Genomic DNA, 20,911 nt, shown 5'->3' with positions numbered 1-20,911 from the left:
GCAGTTCCGGAATTTGTTAAAGGATGCTCGGAAATATTTTCGAAAAATATTTTTGAACAAATATTTTTGGACAAAAGGGAGTTACGTATAGCTAGATCCATTTTTGTTATAAAATATTTAGCAGTTATTTAAAGAGTTTGAACAATTTATTCGAATTTGGGTTTTATTTGGCGATTTTTACTTGTAGCCATGGACCGTAGCAGTCTCTATATATGTATTTGAATCCATACATTTGTTCATTTAATTGAAGACAAATCTAAAACAATTGATTACGATTACAATAATTAATGAAGCTTTTTTATGTTATAGACGTAAAAAAAAGGTACATAATGAACCATTAGTCGTGATAGTCGTGGTGGCCTAGTGGGCAAAGAACCAACCTCTCGAGTATGAGGGCGCGGGTTCGAATCCAGGTCAGGCAAGTACCAATGCAACTTTTCTAAGTTTGTATGTACTTTCTAAGTATATCTTAGACACCAATGGCTGATAAAAAGGTGAAGGAAAACATCTTGAGGAAACCTGGACTATATAGTCTGAAATCACCAACCCGCATTGAGCAAGCGTGGTGATTAATGCTCAATCCTTCTCCGTGTGAGAGGAGGCCTGTGCCCAGCAGTGGGACGATAAATAGGCTGTAACTAACTAACTATGAACCATTCAAACGAATATTTCAAATCAACTCATTTTATACCTCTGCTGAACTGCGGGATTGTTCGCGTGGCACATAAAAGGCCTACGACGGAACACGACGGTTTTTAGTCAGTAAGAGTCTGACACTCCCTCACCGCTGCTAACCCACAGCGGGAGGGGTCATTTGATGATTTTTGACGTCGGAAAAAAAAAAGTTACCGCAGCGCTGGTACATAAAAGGCCTGCGAAGGAACATGATGGGTTTCAGTTAGAGTCTGACACTCCCTCACGCTGCACCCACAGCGGGATCCCCACCAAAAAAAAGTCGTTCCATACCTATACCTATACTTATTTACCCATAAACTACTATCTCTTCAAAAAAGTTGTTATCCCACTGCAGTTACATCAAACACAAACTCAAAAACAGCTGCAACTGGAGCGCACCGATTCAGTGGCGTGTTTTTGACTTCTTGCAACGAAACTGTGACCTCAGGTGACCTGACGGTATTGGAGCGAAAACAGCCAATATCCAAGCTTCGGGGCTTGAATTATTTGTTAAGGTTGGGCCACAGACGCGGTGCAGCGAGGGGTTTGGGAGAAAGTGATGCGTTCAAATCGATAAAGAGACTTAAGTTAATATAGATAGATTCTGCCCGCGGGTTAACTGCATCGAAAGATTTAATTTTGGCACATGGATAAAAAGTAATATTTGTGTATGTCGGATAGTAAGCTAAATTACTGCTAAGTGCCATCATTATTCAGTAGTTGTAGTCTCACAAACTATCAAATTTTGTGACCTTCAAAAGACTTGATTTTCAGCATACATTACTTTTTATCTTTTATCCATAAACATATATCCATACAAAGTTTTGCGCTTAAATATTAGTATGTTAAACAAAATTTCGGTAGGGAAGTGCTTTAAAATTGATAAGACAATATGGTTACTAATAATCAATGTCATGTTTAGCTTTTATGCTTTTCTTAGATACCAGAGACAAAATAACTATTAAACTGTTCTCTTTTCTTCCTGCTTCACGCAAGTGTAGCCCAGCCCTTACCAGCTAAACCTTATAAAGCTTGTATGAAGTTGTGTAGCTCGCCCGAGGTTGAGTACTAGTTTTATAGTGTTGAACTTTTGAATATTCCTTCGTACACTGTTGATTTTGTGAATCAAATTCATATTTGAACCTGACTTGGTGTTTTTTCGTAAATCAATTGCAGTTGGATGACTGGGTTCAGAAAAGGGTGGTATAATTCATTATTAATTGTGAAGGCGTACATGAAATAAATGATTTGACTTTGATGAGGTTTACAAGAGTTTATAGGAAGCGAGGACTCTGGGATATCGTAGCAGACACTGAAAAAAATTTCATACCTACCTGGATAGTTTCTTAGGTATTACAGATATTGCCTCTTCTAACTTATTAGTAATGGGCAAAGTGGCGGACAAAATAATTGTTAGCCACAGGAGCGGAAAAGCTCCTCTTATTAATCCACTAACTCCTGATACTTAGCCACGAGCCACTGACACAGTAGCACAAACAAATAAATAACAAAAACACAATACACAAATGTAACACACGTCCACACTGTCCGACATGTCGGTAACAAAGTCGCGTTGTCATATACCCGTGCAAGCCAAAATCTGTAACCGAAATCATAAATTCCGAGTCCATTTGCAAATCAATACTGTGAAGCTTGCGTCTTGTTTAACAATGAATATTTCAAACAGCTTTGCCTATCGGCAAATTTCAATAGCGACAAACCGGCCAACCGGCGTGTACCGGTTTGCACTGGTTACCGGCGGCTCAAACTAACTACAGCCGGAGAACATCGGATTATACTGCTGCGAAGTGGAATAAGGCTGTAGTTTGTGCTTATTTGTGCGTGAATTTTGTCCATAGTTAAGATTTGTCCTTTACAAAGTTGGGTTTGTGTAACAATAGTTGTTAACTGTTAAGTGATTTAGTTTGTGGCTGCAGTGTTTGAGATTTAGTGAGGGGTCAGAGATTTTGGGTAGATTTTGGTTATGGTTTGCGCTTCGATTGCTTTGTTTGGATACGGTGATGTTCGTGTTTGAAGGAAATTGATCGTGAAGATGTATTGTTGCTACTTAATGTTTCTGTTACATATGTGGTCCATGTTTTTGATCGTTCTCATGGTGGTTATACTTTTAAAGTTTAACTTGCAAAAAACTTTTAAAGTTTACTTATCTGTCCATAGATAAATCCTAAAATGCTAAATATATAAAGTCAATATTACAAAAGCTTCCACAGTTAAAAATACATTAACTTTTAAAAACTCGAGTGAATTTATAGCCATCGGGAAACCCGTTTCATTCACAAAAATACGTAAGTAAAATTAACAAAAGCCTTTTAAAATAAAATAAATTTTAATCCATTGATGAATATAACAATATGTTACCTGAAGCTTTTATTTGAAAGTACTTTCATTGAACATACATTCATTTGAATGTACGGGGTGAAAAAATACATTCGTAAGCGAAGTTAGTACTTACCTACATAATGAGTAGGTAGTAAGGTATAAGTTGAGGTAGTCCTTTTGTTTTATTCTTTATTTGTTTTTTAAAGAGGTCATGGTTATTCGTTTCGGTAATGTGTTTCAATAATTTAACCTTTATTTGACTTTCATTTATTTCCTAACTTTTGTGTTTATTTACATACATTAATAGGATAAATATGTGCAAAATTACTATCTATAAATAAATAAAAAAAAACTAAAGTTGATTAATTACATTGAACCAAGCTTTACATTAGTACACAACTTCCTTACTAGTATTATTAATGCAAAAGTTAATCATGTGTACACCAATCGCTCGATCAAACTATCGGCCGACTAAAAGTTTACTGTGTGCAATTTAAAAATCTAAAGAAACGAATGTGACTAATTAAATTTCACCAATTTTAAACCAATTAAAAAGTGATTTGGTTATCATAAATAAAAACGACAAAATCACAAAAAAATAGACGAGTAGAGTCAGCAAAATATAATATTCATTCGTTTTGATAAATCAATGCTAACACTTTTTATTTTTGATTGGAACTGTGAAAAGCTTTGAAAATCAGTTTTCATGTATTGGAAATGAATTCATCAATTTGATAACTTTCTGTGTATTTTTTTTACTTTTTTATTCCACTTGTGAAGATACATACATAGAATATGGGATATTGATTTTTTATTAATGTTTTTTATATTTTTTTATAATAATTTAATTGCTATTTCTTTCGGTTCTCTCCACCTACTATTTTGGGTCATCGCAGTGTTTTGGCTCAATTGATTCAGTTCCTTGTATTTTTCTTTTGTAAAAATCAAGAGTTTGTATACTTGTTTGCTTAAACTCTAATCATAGGAACTATTGGACCGATTTGAACAATTCTTTCAGTGTTAGTTAGCTCACTTATAAATCAGACTTCTCATGACTACTCTTTATTTGTAGTTCTAACGGCATGCATTTAAACCACCAGTGGAAGCTACATAGTTTATATTATTGACTAGGTTGTCAAGAAGTAAGAATGCCAAAATCAGAATCTAAAACCAAATCGCCATACAAATAATTTCAAATTTAAAACGCCAGTATCAATCCCCATTTCTGAGGCACAAAAACCGGCTAAAATATTACATACCCGGGTCTTAACAGGGATTACCGTGAATACGTTTCAACCGAGCCGAAGCTAAATTATTAATGTTCAGCCGTCCGCTTTATATTAATTATTTATTTTATTAATTCCCTTGATGAATTAGTGATGGTAGCGTTAGACGGGGGTAACAAAATTACTCGCAAAAGATTTGCTTGTGTTGCTAATTTTTATAAAAAAGTGACTTTGAAAAAGTACAACATAGTAATCAATATCGTTAAGTAAAGAAAACTTTTAAATTACTTAAGTCACTAAAAATAAACATCCTGTACATACTAACACATCAGACCACCCTGAGGCACCCTGTATTTAACTCCATAAAAAAAACAACTAAGAAAACCCCGCGCTGTCTAAGTAGAAATCCTGATAATCCGTTAAAAATACACCAACTCACATATACATCATGTATACGAACACAATATAAATGTATATAATTTACCCTTACCCAGCGAGAACAAAATGACTAGCGGAGGTGCCATTACGAAAAATCTCTTAAGAAAGTAGCGCGCCAAAATGCGGGGGACGAGGAACGTTACTGTCTCCGCCCTTATACGCTTTCTTTGGACCCGACCATTTCTTGTATAGTTATCGGCACGGATAATGAGCTCTCGGCGGAAGAGTGGGGATCGCTTTGCGCACTGTACACTTAAGGCAATAATTTAATAAATCACTTCTGCACAGGTAAAGGTCAGGGCTCAATATCCTTGCCGATGATTATAACACCAAAAATCATTGACAAACACCTCAAAGAATCCGGGACGCATGGTTAGTTCACTCGTAACAGTCATGTCCACTGTAAGAATTTGACCTATTAGAAGACGCCTGACCTACCAGAATTATGGTATCTCCGTTCATCTTTCCTTACTCCGTGCTTATCCCATAGTGTAAAGTTAATGTATAATTCAGAAGCACGGTGTATCATTGTAGAGGCGTCATGTTAGTCTCCAAGGGGCTCCGTATAAAAACGAGAATGGAGAAAATAGCCAGCTTCAGTAACTTTGCGGGTCGGTCCCGTATTTTGTCATGTTTGGGGTTCCGTGGCTGTGGCTATATTTTTATTGCCTCTCTTGGGAGTAGGGGAAGAATAGTTTAAGTAATAAGGGTCTAGGAAATTATTTTTTTTGGTGAAATAAACGTGAGAGATAAAAGTTTTACGGAACTGGGCCAATAAATTGATTCCTTATTATAGAATTGGATATCAGATTTTACACTATCAAAATGCATAAAAAAGTAAACAAATATGCACAAATATTACCCAAAAATATGCATGTCAATTGAGAACATTCAAAAACTTAGTACAGACAGCAATTTTTAAAAATTATTTTCTTTGGCTTTGGCAGGATTTTTATCCTATCCAAGGTATGTAGGTAGGAGTTTTTTGTAAACAACTGGATTTAATTTCTAATTTTGTCCTGGCTTTCTAAAATCTTCTGTTTAATATTAATAGGTACGTATAAGTAGCCTCGTTCAATTTGCAATGTAATCTGCTTTCTTCGGTAAGGAATTATTATGATAATAAGCAAGGATCGATTTTATGGCGAATTTCTCGTAGTAATCGAATGACATACATATATTTATGTTGATATCTGTCGATTTTGAATGACATGTTTCGGGTTTTGTTGAGAAATTGCTTATAATATCCTGAAGCTTGTTTTGGTGAATTAATGTAATAAAATAGAACAGTTTGTAAGGTTTAATATTTATAAGTGCTCTACTAATCGCAAAAACTTAAAATGTCAGTAGACTTTATAAGTAACCTCGAAATAATCTAATGTACTTTTTACTTCGAAGTTTTCTTTTGCAATACAGATTTGAAAGTGTGATGCAGATAGAAAGATGCTTAATTTGGTGAAATGTGATGTTTCAGTACTCGACTGACAGCAGCACAGAAACGGAACATTATAATATACCTACAAACTTAAGTGTATTCATTAACTAAGTTAAACAAAGGTGACTTTTAAACAGCGGGGCCCAGCAGGGCCAAGGCCTGCCGGGGCTGCGGGTTGTTCGAAAGAGATACCGCGGCCCTGGTACATAAAAGGCCTATGACGGAACACGACGGTTTTTAGTCAGTAAGAGTCTGACACTCCCTCACCGCTGCTAACCCACAGCGGGAGGGGTCATTTGATGATTTTTGACGTCGGAAAAAAAAAGGTTACTTTTAAACAAATCTAGTTATTTTGAGTAAAAATATTTTGTTATGGAAAATACTTAATTCTGTTGAAAACCTATTAAAAACAGCTGCTATTTTTATTAAGCGTAAATGTCATTTACTTAAACTTTTTAATTATTTTTCATAATTAGTTGTTTTAGAAAAACGTGTTTGTGTTATTTATGAAAGACCTAGTTTTTCGCTTTTGGCAGGCTTAAATATAAAATAAAATATGTGCTAAAATACATAAATATTCAGAAACAATGTTATGAAAAGAATTTAATTAAATAAACACGCAATAACTGTTTTTATTACACGCTCTAATCAACAAAACCGGAAATCATTAATAATATTTTAACAAAAAAAAAAGTAAACCAACCATATTCCTAATGAAACATTCATCACTCATAACATGTAAAATGGCGTGACAAAACACATTACCCACCTTTCACGAAGTCGGTAAAATATTGCCATTATCAATTTGGAGTTACCCGCGATTTCGAATCGGGGTGAAATTAAGATTCCAAATTCGTACGTAAGACAATTTATTAATGCACCTACCCCCGGCGGTTTCACCCCTCTATGGAGATTTATTATGCCCACAACGTTATCTGAAAATTAATCACAGATTTTTTTCGTGAAACGAATATTTTTATCCGAATGAAAAAAAATACAGAATACTTTTTTTTGCCGACTGTACTTCTTGATTGAGTTTTTGTTAAGCAGAAAAAGAATTAAATAAATACATTTGAGTCGGTTTTCATTTAAGAGCTAAACCGAGCTTTTCGTGTGTAAATGAAGTATACAGATTTCAGGTACCAGCTGTTAATCGCTCTCACTCAAACAAACTCATAATAAAATTTATAATAGGTATTAAATTTTTTACCGATTTCAAAAATATCTGTCAATGGCCATTAAAATATAACAACACACTTAAAACATTGGTTTTATTTATATATTTTCTATGGGTCCTAGCTGCCTAAATAAAAAGGCACAAATAAAAAAAATTACTTCAATAGCGACGTATTGGCGATTCAGAAGAAAGTTACTTATTTTTTTTCAGAAGTCGCTGTTAATCTTATTCTTCATGCTTAGCCAAACATACAAAACTTCCAAACTATCATATTAATACCGCAATCGGACAAAGTAAGACCACATAAACAAACTTTATGTTTGTACAAACGCGACAGTTAAATAGCTCTAAACCACAGGTTAATCATTACGTGGACGTAAACTTTACTACTAAGCCGCCATTTTCTTCGTTTACTATTTACCATGGAGAACAAAATGACGGTCAGAGATGTCATAACAGAAAATATTCTAAGAAATTAGCGCGCCAAAATGCGGGTGTGCGGGGGACGAGGAACGTTACTGTCTCCGCCCTTATACACGTTCTATGGAACCCGCCCATAATTAAAAAAAAAATTGCCAATGAATATAGACCAAATCAACTTTTGACAGATTTGGTAGATTGATTTTGAATTGACAAGGAACCCAAAAGTCTCGTTACTTTTAGTAACGTGGTCTAAGCCCTTACACTCTTGTAACCGGCGCATTTTCTGTCAAATCAAAAATCCCGATCGATCAAATAACCCGAAAAGCTCGTTGGTTTCACTGGTCGTTTCAGTCATGCCTATCGTACGTATTTGACCTACAAAAAGGTCCCTGTCCTACCTCTCTTATGGCATCTCCACTCATCTTTCCTTCCTCCGTGGTATTAGTTTTACACCTGGGACTGACAGAAATTGCGATAAACTTAGAAATAACTTTCGGTCGGCTGTGTAAATAAAATAAATAAATAAACCTTTGGTTTTATGATTTCGTAAAGTGAAACCGTCTGTTGTTAAAATGACCAAGACATAAAACATAACTTTTGGACATTGCAGTAATGTTAAATATTCTCTCAAAAGATATAGTTTTTGGACTATCATTTATGGAGATAATTAATAATATATCACGTAACGCGATAATTTTGTGAAATAGGTGAACATTTTTTATATGTAGTGTTTTTATCTACAAACTTAAATTGCTGCTATGTTTGATCAAATACTATTCTATAATTATGTAATCTTCTACCAAACTACTTCTAGGAAACATTATTTTGTTTGTTTGCACATTAAGGTGATCTTCACACTGCCCCGCATCACGCTGCATCTTGCGTGTCGACGCATCTACGCGCGTTCCTGCGGGAGTGCAGATCTGCATCATCGTGCGGGTTTTTCGCGCACTCACGCGCGTAGGTGCGTTTTGTTGATTCACGCACGGCGGCTTCCATTTTCAAATATACACGTCAGGCCCATTCAAAATCACGCGCGTCACTGCGGGATTCAGTGTGCCATACCTTGCGTCTCGTCCCGCACCTACGCGCGGGGGTGCGTTTTTCTCCGCATGTATGTGCGTGATCCGCATGAACGCGCGTGGATGCATTTTCAGTGTGTTGGACTATGCGTGTTTTCCATACAAACGGAGATATTTCCATACAACTGAAAAAAACGCATCCACGCACTACGCTGCATCATGCGGGGCAGTGTGATAATCGCCTAAAGGCAACACTACTGAACCGATTGCAAAAAAGATTTCGCTGTTTGGAACCTACACTATCTCCGAGTAACATAGGCTATATTTTATCCAGGTGCGGGAAGTAGGTCCTTCAGGAAACGGGTTTTCACTAGCTAAAGTTAGTAGCTTTATAATAGAAAAAAGTATTCAAGTTGGAACTAAGTAACATAACACTTCTAATGAACCGACCACGAGCAGTTGTTTTTGTTAAACTAAGTTGTACAAGTATGACGAGGGTACATCATCAATCAGTTATATTAAGTTTAGGTAAGGTTTATGGTCAATGGCCTAGCCATTTGGTTATAATTGTTGCTATTTTGTAGTGAAGTTAATTATGTGCGTAATAGTTGTGACAATCAATATTAAGATCGGTTACTGTATCAGTTTTTCATAATAACCCGTAAAAATAAAACTTTGACACAAATTACAAATTGGGATAGTCGAAGACGTAAAAACACACCTTCTAGCCAGTAGCCTTCTTGTCATATTTCAATTATTATCTTTTCACATCAAACTTAATTCTAAAAGTGAAACTTTGTGTGTGTATGTTGCTCTTTCAAATATTAACAAAACAGTATCCTAACTTGGACTCTATTAGACATCAGAATAAGATACTTCATCATCATCCTCCGAGCGTTTTTCCCAACTATGTTGGGGTCGGCTTCCAGTCTAACTGTATGTAGCTGAGTACCAGTGCTTTACAAGGAGCGACTGCCCTATCTGACCCCCTCAACCCAGTTACCCGGGCAACCCAATACCCTTGGTTAGACTGGTGTCAGACTTACTGGCTTCTGATTACCCGTAATGACTGCCAAGGAAGTTCAATGACGGTATAAGATACTTATAGGCTACCTTTCAGCTAGGAACGAAGTAATTCTCAGAGGACGTGGGCAAAACCGCTGGGAGAAGCTATTTAATAAATAATTCTCATTAAGACCTTAACATAATTCTCTTTGAAATGAAAATAATTTATTCTTTACGTAATTTTCATTGCATTTCAAAGGTTTCCTCTAAGGATGCAGTTGAAAAATTCCGAAACACTGTTAAAAACTTTATGCTTGCTACTTTTAGAGTTCCGTAGTAGTTTTCTGTAATATAAATAAAAATATTTTATACTGGACATAGCTCCTGTAAAAGTTTTGGTCTACAATAGTTTAAGAAAGATTTGATTTTTTGTAAAAAATACTAAACGGATTTTTCATAACCATTTAATGACTAGAATACATAGGTACATGTGTAGGTACATTGTATAATTGGTACATTGTATCGAGAAATGGCTCAATTTGATCTCGGATCGGACAGCAGTTCCCTCATGATGCGAGCGAAATATACCACTTTTATGGAAATAAAGAGCTACTTTAAAGTAATTAATATGGCACTGAGAAAATAATATCAGTTACCAATCAGAAATACCTCCACATACATATAAACATTATGAGCGTCTACTATAATTACTAACCGAAGCGAAGTCAAAAGTGCACTGTTAATATTATCTACGGAACCCAAAGCACGTGACCAGCGCACGCCTGACCAGTTTCCACAACTTTTTCACTCATAATTCTACGTGAGTCGAAACCAGAATAGTTTTAGTTTAAAACCATTTTGTTGTTACAAAATATGAATATGGAAGAGGCAATTTTAGTCCACCCACACACTAGAGACTAAATAGTCGGCCGACAGTTGACCCGATAGTGGGCGAAAATGTTTAATAAAGAAAATCTCGGTTCCAATCAAAGTACCTTTATTTATAGAACTTCCACCCACCTTCCAATTCCAGCTATGAATATAGAAAGTGCAATACTTATGCAAAATACTGCAGATCTCGTTATATTTTTAGTAGAAAATGGAACATAATTTTGTTTGTGTATTAATGTAGACTAAACAGTCGGGTGACAGTTGTCAATTGTTTTATAAAGGGAATCTTGATTCCAATCAAAGTTTTCAGTCGTTCTAATACCGGCTAAATACCTGATCTTTGTAATGTGCGTACTACCATTCATCTTCATACTGATTTATGAGCTCAAAACTATCGGCCGACTAAAAGTTTGCAGTGTGTCCTTAAGGCTAGATTTTTAGGACATGGTGGTTAAATTTTTTATTTTATTGAGTTTCATAAATCAATGGGGTGACAAAGGATTATGGCGGTGGTACGCCATAACTCTTGGTTAGAACGTAAACTAGGATTAGTGAGGCTGTCATAGATAGGGCTGTGCTTTCTGTAGTCGGCTTAATATTGGTACCGTTTTGTGGATTTTGGTTAAAAATATATTAGTGTGCAATAGGAACTATGTTTTACCTTTCTCGTATATGTAAATTAAATAATTCATAATGGATAAAGTTAGCATGAAACTGCCCACCCACCTACGATAATCGACACAGATAGCAATTACAGTGCATAACGCTAACGTCTTGCAAAAAGTTGGTCAGAAAATCCTTGTCAGAATGTCTCACAAAAGTTCGATCCGATTATCTGGCCTACAAAACTTCTGACTTGGGTGGGAAGCCTGGAACATGTGACTTTCTCATACACAATCTAAATTGCAAGCAAATAAGAAAGAGTCCTTTAAAAGTATAAAATACTACTGCACATTTAAGTTACCATTCGTTTAAAAATAATAAATCACAAATAATATCCCCATTGCATAAAATATTTGTAATATTCGCACACAGTGGTTCAAATTTTCTGAATTGCAGCCAAAATTCCTAATGGAGATATTTGTTGAATCGAACGCGCATTTCAAAAGGAATTGTTCAACATTAAGACAGATTACTGGACAGACGGTAACTGTGGTCGCCATTTTAGTTATTGAATGGCCACTGGGTGTTTTAAAGATTAAACTTAGTAATAAAAATTTAAGATCATGATCATTTGTTGCAATTTGTGGCTTTAAAATGTGATATTTCGAAGTAGTAATCATTGGTCGGATCGAAAAGGGGAGGTTACAAATTCGATAAATCTTTTTTATTGATCTTGTAAATATTTATAGGTAGGTATATTCGTGAAAGCATTTTTTTTTAAATTCAAATAAGCCTGTGAATGTTTTTTCGAAACGTCAAACCAATTGAATGGTTCTAAGAAGTGGGTCTCATGGACAAGAATCGGCAAGAAACTCCATACAAGAAAGGCATACGATATTTTCATTATAAATATATTTTTTTAAAGTTTGTATACCGTTGCTATCTAAAGGCAGAAAGATCAAGACAGTCTCGTAAAACGTTGAATGTTTCTAACAATTGCTGCTTAGCCATTTCTCAGTACAAAAGTGTTCACAAACTACGGCTATTTCTGTCGCTTACACTAAATTATGACAAATAGCAACCTTCCAGTGTCCCCCATTTGCTCCCCAATTAATTCACTTAACATAATTGTAATTCCTAAACTTGGGAACAAATACCCTCGTCTGGTTGGCACATTGCGGTATTTCTTTGTCCATGTTGTGCGAGGTTTTGAACACTGTGCGGACGTTTTAGAAGGCCCGTTTTATTTCTTGGTGTTAAAATCTTACGCTTTCTTTCATATAAGATCTTTTTCTTTTTTTAGTTATTTATTAGTATAATATATGATGATAATTCTAATTTCGAAGTGTTTCTGTAAAATAAGCTTAGCTTTTTCTGTAAATTAAGCTTTAGTTAACCTTAAAAATATCGAATCCTAAAGTAACATATATCTCTATATTATATGTTATTACAACAGTACCTACTAATGGCAGAAAAATACATATATACGCTCTTTATAGTTGCTATACTTTTTGATTGCACACTGCAGACATACTTACTTTTAGCTTACTTAAAAATAAACTAAATCAAAATGTCTAAACTAAATTAGTGTAATCTTCTAAAGCACCAACAACTTATTCTGTTGGACCTTTTGCAAACTCATCTGTCACATATAAAATACAGGGTGTATTGTTATAAAATAACGTTGTCTAATTAATACGCTCCCTTCTTCCACACTTTCTATAGAACACCATACGAAGCCATGTAATTTAATGCGGATTATATTGTATTTTCTCATCTTGGAGCAGTTAAAAAACTGGAACCGCCATGAGAACCAATCTCTATGCGGAAAAGTCAGTAAATTTTTCGCGGTATCATCATCAGCCTTTTTATCATCCTACTGCTGAGCCTACCTCTTCTCAGATAGAGAAGGATTCATATCATATCATTTATTTATATTTCACTATCTTCCGCCCGCGGCTTCGCCCGCATCAAGTTCGCGTTATATCGTTTCCAAAAGAACTCTTCAAAAGTCCGAGATAAAAACTATCCTATGTTCTTTCTCAAGGTCAACTCTATCTCTGTACCAAATTTTATTAAACTCAGTTCAGTGGTTTAGACGTGAAAGCGTAACAGACAGACAGGCAGACAGAGGTACTTTCGCATTTATAATATTAGTAGGGATAGTCCAGGTTTCCTCGATATGTTTGTCCTTCATATTTAACCAGTCATTAGTGTAAGTGCAAGATATCCTTAGAAACTACATACGGTATGTAGATGATAAGTAAGATAGAAGTACCTGGGGTCTGTCTCGTGCATGAAGTTACATAGTCTTAGGTCTTATCTAATACGTTATATGTCATTTATCGAAATCAAAACACGTGTTTTTAGCTTAATCTGAGTATGTCGCATTTCGTACCTACCTGTAGCATTAGTGAAGACATAGCAGCGGCCTCACCAGTTGGTTGAATGATCCAAGTTTTTTCATACAACGTTATGAGGAAAACATTCGTGAATATAGCTTAGTAACGATTTCGGGGAATCGAAATGTCAATTCGGAAAATATGATATTTATTTGTGTCTGTTTTTGTGTGATATCGTTATTAAAATTGTTCGGGTGCTCATTTGTGGGTTCTCTTTGTCGAGTATATTTTGTATTGGTATGAGTTTAAATACAGTTTTAATACTTAATTGTATTTTATTAAAAGACAGCGTGGAAAATCGTAATGACATAAATGGTCACCCATCCATAGACTGACCGCGCCAAGCGTTGCTCAACCTTAAGATCGATTCACTTTGCCACGAGCCCCTCTGACCTTGAACACATAACCAACTTAAAAATGGCGTACCATCCAAAAGAATAAAATTACTTACAATAACTCGGTTTTTACCAAACCATTTAAGACAAATAAACATTAATCTTAATAATATTGTTTTTCGGGATCCGGTGCAATGTCTCTAGAAGACACAAACAGATAATAATATGTATGTATTTCGACCTTGACCTTGACCTTCAATATGATCTTTTTAGGGTTAAAAGTCTTGTGGTAGAAAATGCACTCGAAAATAAATAGCAACACGTTTTAAAGTGTAATGTAAATAAATATGTTTTGCTATTTCAAATAGCATTTGTTGCTCAATTATTCAAAATGTCACTTTACATTGTACAGTCAGTGTCAAAAATAGCTGAAAAAAAAATCCTAACAACCTAAAGGGTCACAATTTCTTTGAAAATCATCTGCCTAGCCTTTTTCCAACTATGTTGGGGTCGGCTTCCAGTCTAACCGGATGCAGCTGAGTACCAGTGCAATACAAGAAGCGACTGCCTATCTGACCTCCTCAACCCAGTTACCCGGGCAACCCAATATCCCTAGGTAAGACTGGTGTCAGACTTACTGGCTTCTGACTACCCGTAACGACTGCCCAAGATGTTCAATGAGGATGATGATGATGATGAGATATGTTCATCTACTTTTGAAGCAGACTGTACTTAAAATCTTTCTGTCGGTATGTATGTATATGTTAATATTTTAGTGACAGTTCTACATATCAGTGAGGCTTTTATTTCAGTGATATTCGTGTGTAAAAGCATAATTATTTTTATATCTACCAAAGGAATTGAGACAAGTTCTAAGAAAAGAAACTAAAGTTATTTTTAGAAGCGTTTTTGTTTGTGTAAGGTAAGTTTTTCGGATTGCAATAAACATAAGGTTTCTGGGGAATATCAATATAATATTTAAGCGCTATTTTATCCATTTTTTTAGGGTTCCGTAGCCAAAATGGCAAAAACGGAACCCTTATAGTTTCGTCATGTCCGTCTGTCCGTCTGTCCGTCTGTCCGTCTGTCACAGCCGATTTACTCGGAAACTATAAGTACTACAGTGATGAAATTTGATGGGAATATGTGTTGTATGAACCGCTACAAAAATATGACACTAAATAGTAAAAAAAAGAATTGGGGGTGGGGCCCCCCATACATGTAACTGAGGGATGAAATTTTTTTTTCGATGTACATACCCGTGTGGGGTATCAATGGAAAGGTCTTTTAAAATGATATAAAGTTTTCTAAAAAACATTTTTCTTAAAGTGAACGGTTTTTGAGATATCAGCTCTCAAAGTCGTAAAAAGTATGTCCCCCCCCCTCTATTTTTATAACTACGGGGTATAAAATTCTAAAAAAAATAGAGGTGATGCATGCTAATTAACTCTTTCAACGATTTTTGGTTTGATCAAAGTATCTCTTATAGTTTTTGAGATAGGTTGATTTAACTGTAATTTACGGAACCCTTCGTGCACGAGTCCGACTCGCACTTGGCCGGATTTTTTCATAACGATTGTGAGAGCGAGTACAGAAAAATATGAAGTGAATGAGTTATAAAGGATTCTAACAGAAACTACAAAATATACCTGCCTTAGAAACTTCTCTCTTTTAATAAGTCGGCTAAACACATCTCTTCTACACGATTTGCATAAAATCCGATTTCAAATGACAATTTAATAAATTACACTGACCTGCATAAAAACATGGACACCACATTGCCTAGTTTAAAAGTCAGTGAATAAAAAAAAAGTGTGAACAAAATTCAGATTCCCCAAGAGTGACAGCTAGTTGGCGAGAGGTGTATCATAAAGAATTCAGCAACGATACACTGGCGGCCACTCGCAGAACGTTATTTATTGACGTCAGAACAAGCGTTGTGCACTTGCGGACAGAATATTTGGGCTAGCTTTTGAATTTTTGGTTTTACATGTCGTTTTAATAGTAACGTGTTGTTTTATGTTAATGTTTTGAGATATTTATAAAATATAAAGGGATTTATAACTTTTCGTAATTAAAATTATCAACTTTTTTACCAACTATGTTGGCTTCCATTCTAAACGGATGCAGCTGAATACCAATGTTTTACAAGGACCGAGTGCATATCTGACCTCGTAAACCCAGTGACCTGCGGCAAACCGATATCCTTTGGTAAGACTGTTATATAGACTTTCTGGCTTCGGACTACCCGTAAAAACGAACAGTGGATTTGGGCATGACTTGCATGACATACATATTTTAAAGTAGAAAATATATACTTATTAATTTACAGTTTCATAATACCTACTGACGGAAAAATCACATATAAAAGTTTCACAACACAAATTCCTTCAGTCGCTAATATACCTGATTAATTCCAAAACAGGTTACGTTTCCAAGAAAAGAATATCAATTACAAAATAAATACATTCTCATTTATTCTCTATTAGCATACAAATAGAAATGTAAATAAACAAAACACAATTTCATCATACTGTTCTAAAAATACGAAATAAAATCATAGAATATGGAATTGCAAGAAAAATTAATTAAATCAATGAATGAAATTATTCTGAGAATACATATAATTTCCGAAACGAGACTGAGAAATAATTTAATTTAAGGAATAATATTTTGGGAAGAGTATTTTTTTTATAAAAACTAAGTAATATTATTTTTTATGTTTCTGTATTTTCTAAATCACATTAGAACTTAAGTCGTGTTACATAAAGTCGATGAATGAACGCGATCTAGTTTTGAGAGGTCGTCGTTTGAGAAGAATATTATGTTTGAACAGTCTGAGAGAGGGTATTTCCTAAGTTATACATCATGATTACATGACTTTTTAAATATGTTTATTTTTTTTCATGAATAATGTAAAATTATGCATTATGTAGCAATTATATCTTGAGGTTAAAGTTTAACTTGTAATAAATTGCGACTTTAATTAATACCGAACGATTAATTCCGCAGCGACTTACTAAAATAATAAATAAATTATTCTCCATTCATGATCGAAAATTACAATATATTTCAATCAAAACCAGTACGTGCTTCTAATAGAATAAAATTGATTGGAGCTGAAACTCATCAACACTTATTCCCAAAAACCCGAAGTTTTCGATCATCTCCTTAATTATTCCGAGAAAATTAATCACGTATTAATTTTGAAGAGAATACTATAATTAAAACAGGTCCAAAGTTATAAAAACCTTCATCAAATTATAATTTATAAAATAAAAGCGTTAATGCACAAAATAATTATAAAGTTGAAATATTAAATTAGAATAAAATGTGAAATGTAGACTTCAAAATGAAACGGATCACAATTGTTTTATTCTTTATTTTAATTGTTATAATCTAAGAGCACACTGCAAACTTTTAGTCGGCCGATAGTTGGTTTGGGTTCATAAATCAGTATGAAGTTGAATGGTATTACGCACATTACACAGATCAGGTATTAAGCCGGTACCAGAACTACTGAACACTTCGACTGAAATCAAGATTTTCATTATAAAAAAATTGCCAACCGTCAAGTCAACCGTCGGCTGACTATTTAGTCGGCAGTATGCTGGTACTCCAACAGTTTATTCTGCAAAATTAGGTTTTAAAGTGCGAAATTAAAATAATTACTCTATTTAATTGTGAGTTTTAGTACCTACAATAAGTTTTTAACGAAGCTCCAGTCTGTTCATTGAATATTTAAATAGAACATGCTTTTACTCCGCCACTTTATGGACAAACCAATATTTGCATTTTAGTTTTATGGAACAAATATACAATTGGGCTTTTAAAATGTATGAGCATGCAAACAGCGATAGAAAACGTATATTTTGTTAGAATGCTAAAACTATTAATAGTTGTTTTGTTTTTATCTTGTTTTTAAAACGTGACTGGAATATTTATAGGTCAATAAATTAAGGGTGTCGTCACATTTGTACTTCGAGGAGCAACTAAATGTCAGTCCTGCTTGTGATCTGTCTCAGGTCGCGTCGGATCTAGCCGTCCCATTGGTCAATGAGAGTGAAAAACATAAAAACGTAAACGCTTATGCATTATAAATTATGTCCCGTGCAGCTGGCTGATCTCCTTTTGAAAAGAAACACCCTAGTGGACGTCATTATTATTAGGTTAATTGAAATGTTTTTTTTTGTCACATAAACTAATTAAAATTAAAAAAAAACTATTTTATGTAATTCTGGAATTAAAGACGGAAGTGAAAAAAAAAACTGGGTCAATATTTTTGTCCGCACAAACATTTTACCGATACTCGATCGCTGAATATAAAAACAGTACATAAGTAAGTACGAAATTAAATGCAGTGATTTGTAACGCAAGTGCTCCGAACTGCGTCAAACGGAATACATGGACGAAGCCTATTAATAATGTTCGTGTCCACTTTATTTTGCACGCATGTGTATTTGTTTTATGTAGTAATGTGTTTATTGATTTTAAGTTGAAAATGCTTGGAGTGTAATGAACTTTGATTTGTGAATATATGGAAAATTATTTTTTGCGACTCATTTCAAACAAGCCTTGTTCAAATTATTTGCCCAAAACAATAAAAAGCATTGCACTAAGTGTCTTACATAAAAAGCTGTAAACAAGTAATGGCCATCGAAAACACATGAAAATGAATAGTTTTCCCAAATAATCTCAAATAAATCTTGCAAGTATGTATGTGTATTTTTATACGTGCAAGTATGTATGTAGGCATGTATGCTTCTATTTTAGATCACGGTTAAATACTACACGAAACAACGAAGGTACTCACTGAGAAAAAACACGTGCAAATCTGAACATTCATCCCAAATATTATATTATCGACTAGCTTCTGCCCGCGACTTCGTACGCGGATAAAGTCCCTTATGCCAGCGACTACGGGGTCAGCAAAATCAAAGATCTGAACCGTCTGATATTGAATTTTAAGGGCCCGTTGACTTGAAAACATAAAGTAAATAACCACTAGAGAGCGCACTCGCCAATTTCTTCTAAGAACACGACTCACCGCTGCGGGCGGGGGGACGCGGCATAATCCGCGGCTACTATTGGTCAGTTCACGGTCGCTACTACAGGATCGTACTGATCGTAGCCTTATAGTACGCGCAAAATCACTAACTTTTGGCGAGCGTCGGGGCACTGTATGCGCAGTCAAGTGGTTTTATAGTCTTTGCTTGAAAACAACGAAATACGCATAGCCATTAGGAACGTTCCATATATTTAATTTTTGTACTTCAACGGCAAAAGCACAGCAGACTAAACAAAACGCTGAGAACTGAACCGCAAAAGTCATGACCATAGGGATAAAAGTAGTGATTCTAATTAGTCCGCATTTAAGTTGTGTGTGGCAAAAATATTACACGTATTAATACGTTAAAAAACATTAAATGTTACTGAGATAACAAAGTCGTGATGACTTAGTGGAAGTCGTGGTGGTTTAGTGGGTAGAGAACCAATCTCTCAAGTATGAGCGTACGTCTTTGATTCCAGGTCTGGCAAGTACCTGCCAATGCAACTTTTCTAAGTTTGTATGTACTTTCTACGTATATTTTGGATACCTTAAACTGTAGGTTCCGGCTGTCATTGAACATTCTTGGCAGTCGTTATGGGTAGTCAGATGCCAGTAAGTCTGACCAGTTTTACCAAGGGGTATTGGGTTGAGCGGGTAACTGAGTTGTGGAGCTCAAATAGGCAGTCGCTCCTTGTAAAACACTGGTACTCAGTTGCATCGTGACTGGAAGTCGAAAAGTTGAAGAAAGTTGTGAGAAGGAGAAAAGAAAAATACGTGTCCATTATTTTAGGATTATCTAAAAGACGGACTAATTACTTTTTTTGATTCACCATACCACCTATTTCATAATATTCATTTCTATACATTTCAAGTGTAGTATTGCTCTTGAAGTTCCACATTAGGTGTTCCAGATCTTCGATGTATATACGTCAATAGAGAGTGCTTATCAGGTTGAACCACTTTTGCTAAAACGTCATATCTTTATATGCTATTGTCTAGCTGGGCTCCTGGAGTTCCACATCAGGTGTTTTAGATCTTCAATTTGTATAAGTCAATAGAAAGTGCTTATCAAATTGAACAACTTTTGCTAAAACGTCATACCTGTATATGGTACAGAGAAGCTGGGCTCTTGGGGTTCCACATCAGGTGTTCCAGATCTTAAAATTTATTATCTCAGCTGAAAATGCTCATCATATGAAACAATTTTTGCCATGGCACCATTTTTGTATCTCTTATAGTTTTGTTGGTCTGTTGGTGTTCTGCATCAGGTCTTCAAGTTTCGAAGATAAATTATAGCCTATATGTTGACCAGGCTTAATACTGATACAACACAGAAAAAATCATTGAAATCCGTTCAGTAGTTCCGAAGATTAGCGTGTACAAACAAACAGACATACAGACATACAGACATACAGACATACAGACATACAGACATACAGACAGATTTTTTTTTTTGGATTTGTGCTCCATTGCTGTTTCTAAACCCCACCCAATTATTATTTTTTAAATATATTCAATGTACAGACACAGTTTTTTTACAGATTTATTATATGTATAGATAGCTTCTGCCCGCGACTTCGTACGCGGATAAAGTCCCTTATGCCAGCGACTACGGGGTCAGCAAAATCAAAGATCTGAACCGTCTGATATTGAATTTTAAGGGCCCGTTGACTTGAAAACAACGAAATACGCATAGCCATTAGGAACGTTCCATATATTTAATTTTTGTACTTCAACGGCAAAAGCACAGCAGACTAAACAAAACGCTGAGAACTGAACCGCAAAAGTCATGACCATAGGGATAAAAGTAGTGATTCTAATTAGTCCGCATTTAAGTTGTGTGTGGCAAAAATATTACACGTATTAATACGTTAAAAAACATTAAATGT

General features: G+C 35.0%; 1 protein-coding gene across 1 annotated transcript in view; it reads left to right on the top strand.

Moving 5' to 3' along the window:
* LOC110382612 (alpha-2Db adrenergic receptor) overlaps window positions 1–20,911 on the top strand; it is a 418,397-nt gene that overhangs the window by 91,621 nt on the left and 305,865 nt on the right. The window lies entirely within an intron of this gene.

This window comes from Helicoverpa armigera, chromosome 21 (genome assembly GCF_030705265.1).
Source record: "Helicoverpa armigera isolate CAAS_96S chromosome 21, ASM3070526v1, whole genome shotgun sequence".
NCBI classification, from domain to species: Eukaryota; Metazoa; Arthropoda; class Insecta; order Lepidoptera; family Noctuidae; genus Helicoverpa; species Helicoverpa armigera.
The sequence above is the reverse complement of the archived record's forward strand: the minus strand, read 5'-3'. Positions and strand labels throughout refer to the sequence as shown.